This window comes from Solanum pennellii, chromosome 12 (genome assembly GCF_001406875.1).
Source record: "Solanum pennellii chromosome 12, SPENNV200".
Classification (NCBI taxonomy): Eukaryota; Viridiplantae; Streptophyta; class Magnoliopsida; order Solanales; family Solanaceae; genus Solanum; species Solanum pennellii.
This window is the reverse complement of record NC_028648.1, coordinates 10,127,641-10,142,227: the sequence shown is the minus strand read 5'-3', so window position 1 is coordinate 10,142,227 and position 14,587 is coordinate 10,127,641.

Genomic DNA, 14,587 nt, shown 5'->3' with positions numbered 1-14,587 from the left:
TAAAAAAATTACACTTAAAGATGCACCAAATGATCCACGAAATGCCTTAAGAATTAACGTATGAATGATGATAAAAAGAAGCTGAAAATAGTGAACAAATTTCCAGCATTTGGTAGGTTCGAATCGGCCAAAAAAAATGGTACAAAATTCAATGAAAAATGATTGTAAAATAAGTGAGATGACTATGGATTGAACCCTAGACTTCATTACATGAAAGCTACAAAAAAATCAACAATAGATTAAGACAAAAATGGATTGGAAGAGACTAAATTTCCAGCCTGTTGAAAAATTGTAGTCTCGGCCAGCTTTTAAAAAAATGAGCTTCGTTTATTTATTTATTTTTAAATGTGAGGTCATTGGGGATTCAAACCATTACCTCACTAAATGAAAAATTCATAAAAATTTCGTGAGAAAGATGCAAGGAAAAACAGATGTGGTGAGTGGGAATTGAACCCACAACCTCTTGAACGGATGAGAGAGTTAGGAGAAAGATAAAGGAGAAAATAAATGTGGAGAGTGAGGATTAAACCCACAACTTTTTGTATACGTGAGAAAATTAAGAGATAAATTAAAAGAAAAATAATGAGCTTGTGGGGGATTGAACCCACAACCTCCTTAACTTAAACGAAAAAGGAAAGGAGAAAAAGAGAGGAAATAATATGGGGTTGATGGGGATCGAACTAGGGTCCCCCGAATCTGAAAAATACGATTATCAAGTTTAAAATAAGATTAAGTGTTGTCCAAGGGATTCGAAATCGGGTTCTCTTGCCCAATTCCGTATTGACACATAAGTCATACGTAAGTAAATATTTAATGAATGTTGCCTCTAAAGATCGAAATCAATATCTTGGCATGTCAACAAGATGCATAAGTCTTTTACCTCATAATCTTGGGTAAATATGAATCACTTAGACAAACTATGAATGAAGCCCCATGGCTTGTATGTATAGACCCATAAGTCTAGCATACGTGTAAAAGTAAGTGAGTCTAAGATGTATATACTGAAATGATGAAACCCTAGAAGGGTTAAGTACGAGCGTAAAATACACTAAATGTCCAAGTGCATTGGCATATGATGAAATGAACAATGAAATGATGAAATGAATAATGAAATGATTAAATCAACAATAAAATGATGAAACCCTAGAAGGGTTAAGTAAGAGTGTGAATCACACTTAATGGCCAAGTGCATTGGCATATGATGAATGAACATTCACGTAAAAAGGGTGAGTAACTATGAAGAGAAAATGTGCTAATGATAATGAATGTGGTGACGACATGATATGAGACTAATGTAAAAGATTAGATCAATCTCAAATGAGCCTAAGTAAATGTTACGAAAACGTACTCACCTATGAGAGTGTAAAGTTAATGAAGAGACCAGTATCTATGAACACTCTAATGAAAGTATTGAGATTAACACACTTAATACTAATGATGATATGATAAATCATCTATTGAGCTATGATGTCCTCATACTAGAAGCCAACTTCTATGATGTATGAGTTGAGTGTAATGGAACTTTATACTGAGCACCGATAGACTAGCTATGAGCGGTGATGCCTTCTTCGGGAAGGGCGGAGGTTCACGTAACTCTCATGAGATGAGACTGTCTGGCATGCCGGGCATGGGTATCCTTATATATCCTAGTCTTCGAACCTATACTTCCAATATAGAGATATGGCAGGTTTCAATTCCCATGTACGCTAGCATGTTTTAGGTCCTCATGCTTTCGAGGATGTCTACCGTTATTATATAGCTTAGATGTAGGCTTTAGCTAGTGGATCCTGTCCCACTAGTGTTTCTTTCCACTTTCATTTCAGACTTTGTATTGGTGCCGTTTTGGCAAAAATACGTTTAATGAAATTATGAACTGTTTCTTTCGTTTGATTATCTCTATATTAAATGGTTGATTTGTGAACACCTATTATGTTAAGTTTAAAATGTTTAGAAGGAAATAAGAAAGAAAAAAGTTCAAATTTTCCGCTAAAATTAACCTAGATGAATTAAGAATGACGTATGTAGGCTTGTCTGCGACCTCTTAGAGGTCAACGATGCTGGTCTCTTCTGGGGTCTAGATTCCGGTTGTGACAAAGTTGGTATCAGAGCACTAGGTTAAATATCTGAGGATAATAAGTTCACATCAATCACATCGAGTAGTTTCTAAGTCATGGTAGTGAAGTGCACCACTATCCTTGATTAGAGATTGCATGATGCGTAGGAAAAATTTCGCTTCTTCTAATCTTATCATGCCTTCTCTAATGTCTGTTTCTTGGTGTTAAGAGAGTATGTAACATCAACTCCTGAGATATGAATACGAGGAGAAACGAAGGCATAGCAACAAGGTGTTCCCAAGAAGAACCCACCTGCCAGCACCATGGCTAGCAGGTTAAGGGACTTCACGAGGATGGATCCTCCCGTTTACACTGGATCTAAGTTTGCTTAGAATCTCGAGGAGGAGTGTAGGGCAGCTATGTTGCGTGCTAACATGGGTCTTTCCAGGCTTATGGTCCATGTCCAACAAGTGGAGGAAAATAGGAATAGGAAACACACTAGGGCAGGGAACAGGTCAAGGCAAGCTGAGGAGAATTTTTCAAGGAAGAGTAGTACTGAAATCAGGGATAAGCCCAGGTTTAAGAAGGGACTGTTCCACCAAGGGGAGTCAAGTTCATCCAAGGGTCGCCATGATAGGAATTCCGAGTCAAGAGTTAAGAGAAACAATGAAGTAGATACACCTCAGTAGAGACCACCTTGCAGGAAGTGTGGCAAACTACATGGAGGAGAGTGTATCATGGGCACTAATGCTTGTTATAGTTGTGGCAAACCGGGTCACATGGTGAAGGATTGTCCGATTATGAGAAGTCAAGAACAAGGGAAGGAGAGAGTTCAGTCTAATGGTCCAAGTGAAGAGGCTTCAAGGAGGCAACAATTCTTCGCACTCAAGTCTAGGGGTGCAGCGGAAGGCAGTTCTGGTGAAGTCTCGGTTGAGTAACCTTAATTAGTCTTTCAAGTATTTGACTGTGTATGGTGTGTATGCACTAGTATGAGGCTAATATGTTTGAGACATCGTGTTTGTTCCTGATTTGTATGACTTATATGTTTACATTTATTGTATGCTTTAATGAGACTAGTTTAGGAAAGAGTTCCTTAGTCTATTAATGTGAAGCTACTAGTAGGTTTCAAGGATAAGCACCATCATGTTAATATGTGAATCAGACATTCACCAATGGGGAGTATTGAATTACCCATGTATGCATACGTCATATAGATGACTTACTTATTGTTAGTAAAGAGTAGTGTCATTCGGGGACGAATGTTCCTAAGGGGGGGATAATGTAACAACCCTAAAAATGGATATACTAAGTGATACTTAATGTGTCAAGAATTCCTATGATTAGACCAGGGTTCACACGAATTGATGCGCGTAGAACTAGACTTCGGAACCCTTGCTATAATCCAAGACAACTAACTTGGGGAGTTAGTTGATCTAGGAAAGGTTAGGTCAAACCATGTAGGGCTCTCGAATACGAAGATTTACTCGAAGGAGTCTTTACCGGACTTATAAAGAGGAATTCTTAGGTTTGGAGGGTCTAGGGGTAAATGGTCTTTATCCAAGCTAAGGTTAATATCTTAATTACCCTAAATATATAATTATTCATTTTATTGATAATGTGGAGGGGCAATTTGGGGAGAGAGAGCCGAAATTGAGCTGTTGAAGTGAGAGTCTTGCTTCACCCGGGTTCGAACCTAGGTGGAAGCAATGAATTAATGTGATTTTTATTTAAGATATTGAATTAATATAATTGATTAATAATTATTATTCATTATCTGATTTAAAATAAAATAAAAATCAGATTTTTAATAATTAAGTAAACCTTATTTGACTAAGTCCTAAACTAGACTCCTAAGCCTAATGTAACTCCTACTCTCTCTCACGTTTATCTCTCCATTCACAAACTCAATCTCTCTGCCTCTTTCATACAAAATTTCTCTGCCAAAATAAAATACAAAAGCATAAAAAATAAACCAAGTTCTTCGCACTTGAATAACTCACACGAAATCACAAGAAAACAAACATTAATCGCACATTAGGATAAGAGAGGTTGTCATGCGAGTGCAGTTAATATTGAGGAGGCTTAGACGTGTTCTTGAGTGGAGTTTTTGGGCAGCAACTTAAAGGTTTGAACGTCAAAATAAGGTATGGGTTTCTTACTCTTAATCCCTTTCCCAAGAGACCCTTAAGGCTCAGATGAATCTACTCGAAAACTAGGGTTGTTCCCGTTCTTGTTGAACTCCTTGTACCTAGTATCCCTTTGATCTCAATGTGAAATAGGTTAGAGATCATGTTGTTGGTATGTTTGCTGGAAGTTTAAGTATAAAGTTTGATTTTCGTGATAATGTGTTCTTGATTATGTGTTTGGAATTGTAAGCATGTTAAGTTATGTCAACCAAAAGTATGTGAAAAATGATATGTTTTTATGGTTGAATTTTATGTGCGAATGTTTGTGTAAATCATGAGGTGTAAAAGTGGTGTAATTTTGCTGTATGAAATGGTAATTCTTGGCTGAATATAATCATAAAAAGATTACACTTAAAGATGCACCAAATGATCCACGAAATGCCTTAAGAATTAACGTATGAATGATGATAAAAAGAAGAAGAAAATAGTGAACAAATTTCCAGCATTTAGTAGGTTGGGTTCGGCCAAACAAAATGGTACAAAATGCAATGAAAAATGAATGTAAAATAAGTGAGATGACTAAGGATTGAACCCAATACATCATTACATGAAAGATACAAAAAAATCAACAAAAGATTAAGACAAAAATGAATTGGAAGATACTAAATTTCCAGCCTGCTGAAAATTGTTGTCTCGGCCAACTTTTTAATAAATGAGCTTCGTTTAATTTTTTTAAAATATGAGGTCATTGGGGATTTTACCCATGACCTCACTAAATGAAAATTTCATAAAAATTTCTTGATAAAAATACAAGGAAAAATAGATGTGGTGAGTGGGGATTGAGTGGGGATTGAACCGACAACCTCTTGAACGGATGAGAGAGTTAGGAGAAAAATAAAGGAGAAAATAAATGTGGAGAGTGGGGATTGAACCCACAACCTCTTGGATAGGTGAGAAAGTTAAGAGATAAATTAAAATAAAAATAATGAGCTTGTGGGGGATTAAACCCACAACGTCCTTGACTTAAACGAAAAAGGAGAGGAGAAAAAGAAAGGAAATATTATGGGGTTGCGAACTAGGATCCCCCAAATCTAAAAAATACAATTATCAAGCTTAAAATAAGATTATGTGTTGTCCAAGGGATTCAAAATCGGGTTCCCTTTCCCAATTCCGTATTGACACATAAGTCATACGTAAGTAAATATTTAATGAAAATGCCTCTAAAGATTGAAATCTCTATTTTGGCATATCTACAAGATGCATTAGTCTTGTACCACATAATCTTGGGTAAATATGAATCACTTAGACAAACTATGAATGAAGCCCAATGGCTTGTATATATAGACCCATAAATCTAACATATGTCTAAAAGTAAGTGAACCTAAGATGTATGTAATGAAATGATGAAACCCTAGAAGGGTTAAGTACAAATGTAAAATACACTAAATTGCCAAGTGCATTGACATATGATTAAAAATGAACAATGAAATGATGAAATAAACAATGAAATGATGAAATTAACAATGAAATGATGAAACCCTAGAAGGGTTAAGTAAGAGCGTGAAACACACCAAATGGCCAAGTGCATTGGAATATGATGAAATGAACATTCACGTAAAAAGGGGTGAGTAACTATGACGAGCAAATATGCTAATGATAATGAATGTGGTGACAACATGATATGAGGCTAATGTAAAAGATGAGAGCAATCTCAAATGAGCTTATGTAAATGTTACCAAAACGTACTCACCTATGAGAGTGTAAAGTTAATGAAGAGACCAGTCTCTATGAACACTCTAATGAAAGTATTGAGATTAACATACTTAATACTAATGATGATATGAGAAATCATCCATTGAGCTATGATGTCCTCATACTAGAAGCCAACTTCCATGATGTATGAGTTGAATGTAATAGAACTTTATACTGAGCACCGATAGACTAGCTATGAGCGGTGATGCCTTCTTTCTGGAAGGGCGAATGTTCACGTAACTCTCATGAGATGAGACTGTCCGGTATGCCGGGTATGGTTCTCCTTGTATCTCCTAGTCTTCGAACCTATACTGCCAATATAGGGATCTGTAGGGGTTCAATCCCCATGTACGCTAGCATGTTTTGGGTCACTTTGGCCGGTGATTCCACCTCTTTTCGGTGTGGGGTTTCATGACACTGGATTTCATGATGCTCACATGTTCTAAGTCGGTTAAAGTGAAACTTCCCAATGAATGAATGAGGCCAGCCTCAAATAATGCACATAATGAAACGAATGATACCAAAGATGTTAGGATAGAATAATCAAGAGGTGAGTTAAATTCAAGTAATGACATTAGGTCATTCTTGGTCATTGCACAACGAACCCGATGAAAGTCTTAAACTACATCCTAGGTTTAGCTTGTGTTTGCACTGGACCATGAATGAAATGAAATGAAGTACATATGAATGAATGAAGCAGATTCTGTGTTTGCTAAAGCAGACTCCCTAGTTGAGGTCCCATATGGCTCATTTTTTGGAAGTCTTAACGTCAAGTCCATGATTCCAATGTCTCATGGCATACGGATAAATGATATGAACAACGTTATATGTTATATGAATTATGATATGTTCTATGTGTACGCTGTTGTGTGCTGTGTGCAAAATGTTAAGTATGATGATGCATGTTACTCTCATGGCATAACTTTCCTAATCCAAATTTGGAAAGCTCATAAACTTTCCTAATCGAAATTTGGAAAGCTCACTCACTTTTCTAATCTCAATTTGTCAAGTCCACTGACTTGACCTTCTATAATCATGTTGTTAGGATCTTTCTTTAGCATGTACAAGAGTGCCCTATGTTAAAAATGTCTGAGTCTCTTGTTCCATATATTAGTTATAATCTCTTGGCTCGGATAGGCAATTAATTTTTCCTCCATTCAAACAAAGGAAAAGCTCTTTCCTCTCATTTTAACTTGATAGATTTCTTGGAATGGATCAAAGATCATAAACTTATTGTCTCAAACGTAAGCTTAAACCATTCTCCAAAAATTTCCCTACGCTCAACCAATTTCGATAAAGTTCAAAAACATAAAGTACATTTGAAATTAACTTTGTACCTGAGTAGCTTTCAATAGCTACTATGCCTTTCCCTTTGGATGGAAGGTAATTTCAATTATCACCCTCACCAGGTTTAAGACCTTCATGCCTCAAATTCTTTCATATTCATAATATTTCGTTTTCAAAAAGTCCTATATTTCCTTAGGTGATTTAAGTGTCATGATTTCGGAAAATATAGTAGGAGATACTACGACATACAATGGCGGAATCAAAATTTTTAATAAGAGGATTCAAAATCTCAAAAGACAGACACACAAAGTAGTCATAGGAGTTCGACATCTACTATATATATCTAAAAATATTTTAAACCATGTATAAATCATATAAATTTTCTACAGAAGAGGGTTCCGATGAACCCCTTCATTGTAAGGTGGCTCCGCCACTTGCGGCATAGAGGCATGCCTTCGCCTTCGACTTCCTTGTTTTTATCTCTTTGTCTGTTTTAGTCAGAGCCGTTGTAGGATTTCCTTTTAAAGGATGAACTTCATAATCTTCCTCTACTGCCTCCCAGGGATCACATGCATCAAATATAGGCTTCATTCTTACAGCCCAAACCTGATAGTTTCTCCATCAAAAGATCACGAAGTCCTAAAAAATTGTGCTATCATTGTGAAACCTTACTTAGAAGATGCCATAAAGTCAATGAGCTTAAATTCTGGTGACTATGCTGGAATGGTATGATGTACTCATAACTATCTTGTCTATAACTAGTACAATGTTTGGTTGCTTTTCTAAAAATGTTTATTGATATGATGCTTTGTATAATGTTGATACTTCTCTTCTTTATATATACATCCAAGCATTTACTTACACATATAAGTTGGCATACATCATGATTAAAAATGTCGGTGTTTCCTTCTTTCTTGTAAGCAATGGTAGACTAGATACTCATATCTTCATATTGTTGATAAAATTAGCACCTCTGTCTACCATTGCGTACAAAAAAGAAGGAAAAGCCGACATTCTTAATCATGATGTATGCCCAATTATATGTGTAAATGAATGTTTGGATGTATATGTCACAACCTTTTTTCGCGCAGCGGCGTAAGGGTTTTTCCAATTTAAGTGACGTTATTAATTAGGGGATTATTTTAATTTTTTCAGAGTCGCCACTTGGAATTGAGTTACGGTGTTCCAAGTCACTTTTTTCGTTTAATCCCTAATCAAAAGGAAATGACTCTTTGTTTGGTCTGCGAACCAGAAATTCGGGTAAGGAATTCTGTTGACCGAAAGGAAGGTATTAGGCACCCCTCGATCCCGTGGTTCTAGCACGGTCGCTTTATTGACTTTTATATGACTTGACTTAATTTTGAATGTATTATGTTTATTACCTAACAATTTACTTATGTCCCGCTTTCTTTGATTTATTTTAAATTACTTTGTGAAATTGTCATATTTTATTAGCATGTAGTTTATTGGTAGCAGCTCTTTCCAACCTCACCACAAATTGTTTATTTGTTTGTATTTAAAGACTAAAAGTAGTTTAATGTTTTTTGGATTTTAATATTTTATTATTATTATCATTATCATAAGGCTAAATTATATATTATCTTAGTTTTATCTTTCTAAAAGAAAATGAACAATATATTAATAAGAACATAAGATAAAAATTAAATACCTTTTCACATAAATTTTTTACTTTTTCTTATTTTAGTCATTAAAACGAAAAGAACCCAGTAATTAAAATCAATTTTATTTATTTATTTATTTTTGTACGTTTTGGGTCACTTTAATATTGTTTTTCATTTTTTTTATTTTGTTTCTCTTTCTTCTTATACTTTACCTTATTTTTCTTTTATATTTTCTCCTTCTTATTTTAGTACTTTTATGTTTTATAAATTTCTTTTACGTCTTTTCCTTTTATTTAAATTTTTATTTTTTATTCTTTCAACATGAATAAATTAATTGATTTTTTTTTTAAAAAAAGTTTCGCATTAAAAGAAATGTAAAGATAGTGTAGGTTTGATTTATTTTATCTTTATTTTTGTTCTTCTCTTTTAAAAAATAAATAAATACAGTTTTATTAAATATACAAAGTGAAAAAGTAACTTAACAAATAAGAACTAAATTTTATCTAATTATTACTAACTGCATACTATAGAATATTAAGCTTCAAATTTTAATAAAGAACAAGATAAAAGAAAACTTTAGAGCAAGCAAGAATAAATACATGTTATATAAATTTTACTCTAAATTTAATAATATAAACTCTCAATCTATTTCATATCATAATGTAAAAATTAAACATGCATAAATTTAAAACACTTTGTATCATTGAAATCATATCTTGCATGATTTTGAAACCAAATAATGTAATAAAGATCAACTGTTACTTTTGTGAAAATTAATTCACAAAGAAAATACATCGATAAGGGCCACGAATTTGAAGCCTCGAATTCCACTATTTTTGAGTTTTTTTTTTGTGCATGTGTTCCTTAGGAAAAAACAAGGTAAAAAGTTTTCTTTTTTTTTTCTTCTTTTGTTTTTCTTTTCCTCTCTTTTGCTGATTTTTTTTCTTTTCCCTTTGTACCCACTTTTTCTTCTTGTTCCTCTTTTTTCCTCCCATTATTAATGTATATATATTTATGTAAATGTGTGTACATGTGTATGGAAGAGCTGTATTAGTGGAGTGGGGTGTGGGGTGAGTGGAGAGAAATGGTGAAGTGGGGTTGGGATAATGGGTAGGTTAATTTCTTTTTGTTATTTTTTTTTTATAAAACAATAATAATATTAATTAAGAAAAATTAAATAGCTAGATTAAATAAAAATAAAAATAAAAATTACTAATTTCTTAAAATTTTGAATGAATAAATAAAAATATACCTTAAAGTGTGATTCTATTTTTGTGGTTTTCATATCTTTTAAAAATAAACTTAATAAAATAAGATAAAACTCAAAATATTTATAAAAAAATATTTAAGCTCTAAAAAGCGTATAAAACTTAGATTCGGTCAAAAATTACGTGTCTACAGTATAGACAATGAAAGTGAAGTATCAACATTAAACAAAGCATCATATCAATAAATACTTCTTTAGAAAAGCAAGCAGCCATTGTTTTAGTTGTAGACAAGATAGTTATGAATACATCATGCCATTTCTTTTCCTTTTGGCATTTCATTGCATAATAAGGACACCATTCCAGCATAGCCACCAGAATTTATGCTCATTAACTCTAGGGCTTCTACAAAGTAAGGTTTCACAATGGCAGCACATGACTTCGTGATCTTTTGATGGAGAAACTATCAGGTTTGAGCTGTTAGGGTGAAAGCCTGGATGCATGTGATCTCTAGGAGCCAGTAGAAGAGGATTATGAAGTCATTAGTTTACCATGCAATCCTTCAACGGCTTAGAATAAAACTGACAAAGAGAAGAAAACCAGGAAGTCAAAGGCGAGGCATTCCTCTATGTCGCTAGTGGCGAAACCACCTTACAATGAGGGGTTCATGCGAACACCTTTGTTGGAAAATTATATGATTTATACACGGTTAAAATAATTTTTTAGGTATATATATATTAGATGTCGAACCCCTTTGGCTACTTTGTGTTTCTATTTTTTTAGCTTTTGAATCTCCTTATTCAAAATTCTGGTTCTGCCACAGTATGTCGCAGTATCTCCTACTATTTTTTCCAGAATCATGACACTTAAATCGGCTAAGGAAATATGGGACTTTCATAAAAAGGAATATTATGGGGATGAAAGAATTTGAGGCATAAAGGTATCAAACCCGGTGCGGTAATTTGAAATGCAAAAACATAAGGAATCTGAGACAATTAAAGAGTACTTAGATAAACTTATTAGTGAGGCCAATAAGGTAAAGTTACTTGGTGCTGAACTTTCCGATACAAGGATTGTGCAAAAAATCCCTGTTACTTTACCTTAAAAGTTTGAAGAAACAATTGCTTCACTATAACATACAAAAGATTTGTCAAACCTTACTTTGGCGAAACATTTAAACTCCTTGCAAGATCTGGAACACAGAAGAATGATTAAGAACAAGGGGACTGTTGAAGGAGCTCTGTAAGCAAGGCATCAATTCAATGTTGAGGCAAAGGTTGAAAGCAGAACTTGAAGAAGAGCTATGCTACGTCAACATAAGCTACTGCAACTGATAGCAATTCTAGCAATGACAAAAAAGGTGGAAAATATACACCATGTCAGCATAGTGGGAAGAGGAATCATCCACACTTAATGCTGGAAAATACTTGATATGAGATGCAGAAAGTTTCATAAAGTTGGTCATGCTGAGATTATTTGTAAAGAAAAAAGACCACAACAATTAATGAAGTTCAAATTGTAGACGAAGAAGAAGAATATCAATTATTTGTGGCCACTTGTTTTGCAAGTATAAGTTCAAGTGATCATAGGTTTGCAATCTTTCATTTTGAAATTCTTCATTATCTCCCTTGTATATTTCTTTTGACAAATATGCATTCAAATGAAGTAAGACATTTCTCCCAAGTCTGTCATTTCGAACACTTTCTTCATCTCTTCCTTGAATTCATCAATCACTTCAAGGTTGTTTCCTGTTACAAGAAGATCATCAGCATAAAGTTATATATATAACCACAATAGCATAATCTCTTTTCTTAACAAATAGAGAGTTGATTCACTTAGATTTTCTTAAATCCTAAGACTTGCAAATAATAACCAATTCTACTATACCAAGACCTTGGAGCTTGTTTGAAACCACAAAGGGCTTCAATAGATACACTTTGTCTTCATGTAACCTTACAAAAAAACCTTGAGGTTTCTCCACATAAATTTACACATGTAGAAAACCATTTAAAAACTTGACATCTAACCGAAAGATTTTGCAACCTTTTTTAGTAGCAATAGCTAGTAACAACCTTATAGTATCAAGCCTAGCAACTGGAGCAAAGGTTTCTGAATAATCAACTCAAAAATTTGTGAGTGACCTTTCACAACAAGTCTTGCCTTGAGCTTGTTAATAGATCCATCTGCATTCAATTTCGTGCAATAAACCCACTTCACACCAATGATCATCCTATGTTGTGGTTTTTCGACAAGCTGCCATGTCTCGCTCTTCTCAATCATTGCAAGCTCCTCCTCCATTGCAGCTTTCCAGTTGTGATATGAAACTGCTTCTTCAAATCCAGAAGGCTCTAAAATGGCCAAATTACATATCTGGTATATGTCAGAGAGTGACCTTGTCCCTCTCACAGGTTGATCATCAATATTCTCATATGAATCTAGCAGATATCTTGTGCTTCTGGGTAAATTCTTCCAAGTTCCATTGCTCATTCTCCATAAAAGATACATCTCTGCTTACCATAATTTTTTCTGTTTGAGACTGAAAAATTGTGTAAGCTTTGGAGATTGTACTATAAACAACAAAGACTCCAAATTCGACTTTCTTATCTAACTTTTCCCTCTTAAACCCATGGAATATGAGAGAAACACAAACAACCAAAGATTATAATGTTTTGGAAGGACGGCTTATACCCGTGCCATGCCTCAAACGGTGTCTTTTCCTTCACGGCTTTTGTAGGAAACCTGTTCAGCAAAAATACAGCACTGTTAGATGCTTCTACACAAGCCCTTCTCATATAATAAGCATCTCAACATCTCCATTATCGATCTGTTCTTCCATTCACTGACACTATTTCGATGTGGAGTATATGGAAAAGTGATTTGATGCTTAATTCCTACATTTTCATGAAATTTTTCAAAATCTATCAGATGTGCACTCAGTACCATTACCTGATCTAAGCATTTGAATCCTGCAACCACTTTGATTTTCTACCAAAGCTTTGAATTTTGAGGACACTTCAGGTTTGAACTTGAGAAAATAAATCCAACACAATTGTGTCATATAATCAATGAATGCTACAAAATATTTACTTCCGTTAAGAGAGCAATCATATGTGGTCAACAAACCAAGAATCAATATGGACTAATTGAAGCTTCACTAATGCTCTCCAGGTTGCGTTGGCAAAAGGCATCCTACTTTGCTTTCCCAGTTGACATGTGATGAAAGCTGCGTGTTCATCCTCCATAAGTGGTAGTCCTCGAACCATATCTTTGTTTAGCATGTACAAGAGTGCCCTATGATAAAAATGTCAGAGTCTCTTGTTTCATATATTAGTTGTTATCTCTTGGCTTGAATAGGCAACCAATTTTTCCTCCATTGAATCAAAGGAAAAGATCTTTCCTCTCATTTTAACTTGATAGATTTGTTGGCCCTTTGGATCAAAGATCAGAAACTTATTGTCTCAAACGTAAGCTTAAACCATTCTCCAAAATTTGCCCTACGCTCAACAAATTTCGATCAAGTTCAAGAACATAAAGTACATATGAGATTAACTTTGTACATGTATAGCTTTCAATAGCTACTGTGCCTTTCCTTTTGGATGGAAGGTAATCTCCATCAGCACCCTCGCCAGGTTTAAGACCTTCATGCCTCAAATTCTTTCATCTTTATAATATTCTGTTTTAAGAAAGTCCTATATTTCCTTAGGTGATTTAAGTGTCATGATTCGGGAAAATATTGTAGGAGATACTGCGGCATACAATGGCGGAATACGAATTTTTAATAAGGGGATTCAAAATCTAAAAAGATAGACACACAAAGTAGCCGAAGGAGTTCGACATCTACTGTATATACCTAAAAATAATTTTAACCATGTATAAATCATATAAAATTTTCTGCTGATGGGGGTTCCGATGAACCCCTTCATTGTATGGTGGCTCCGCCACTGGCGGCATAGAGGCATGCCTTCGCCTTCGACAACCTGGTTTTCATCTCTTTGTCAATTTTAATCAGAGCCGTTGTAGGATTGCCTGGTAAAGGATAAACTTCATAATCCTCCTCTACTGCCTCCCAAGGATCACATGCATCCAATGTAGGCTTCCATCCTAACAGCCCAAACATGGTAGTTTCTCCATCAAAAGATCACGAAGTCTTAAAATACGGTGCTGTCATTGTGAAACCTTACTTAGCAGAAGCCCTAAAGTCAATGAGCATAAATTGTGGTGACTATGCTGGAATGGTATGATGTATTCATAACTATCTTGTCTACAACTATAACAATGTTTGGTTGCTTTTCTAAAAATGTTTATTGGTATGATTGTTTGTATAATGTTTATACTTCACTTTCATTATATATACATCCAAGAATTTATTTATACATATAAGTGGGCATGCATCATGATTAAAAATGTCGGTGTTTCCTTCTTTCTTGTGAGCAATGGTAAAGTAGATATAGTAACTTCATATTGTTGATAATATTAGCACCTTTGTCTACCATTGCTCACAAGAAAGATGGAAAAGCCAACATTTTTAATAATGATGTATG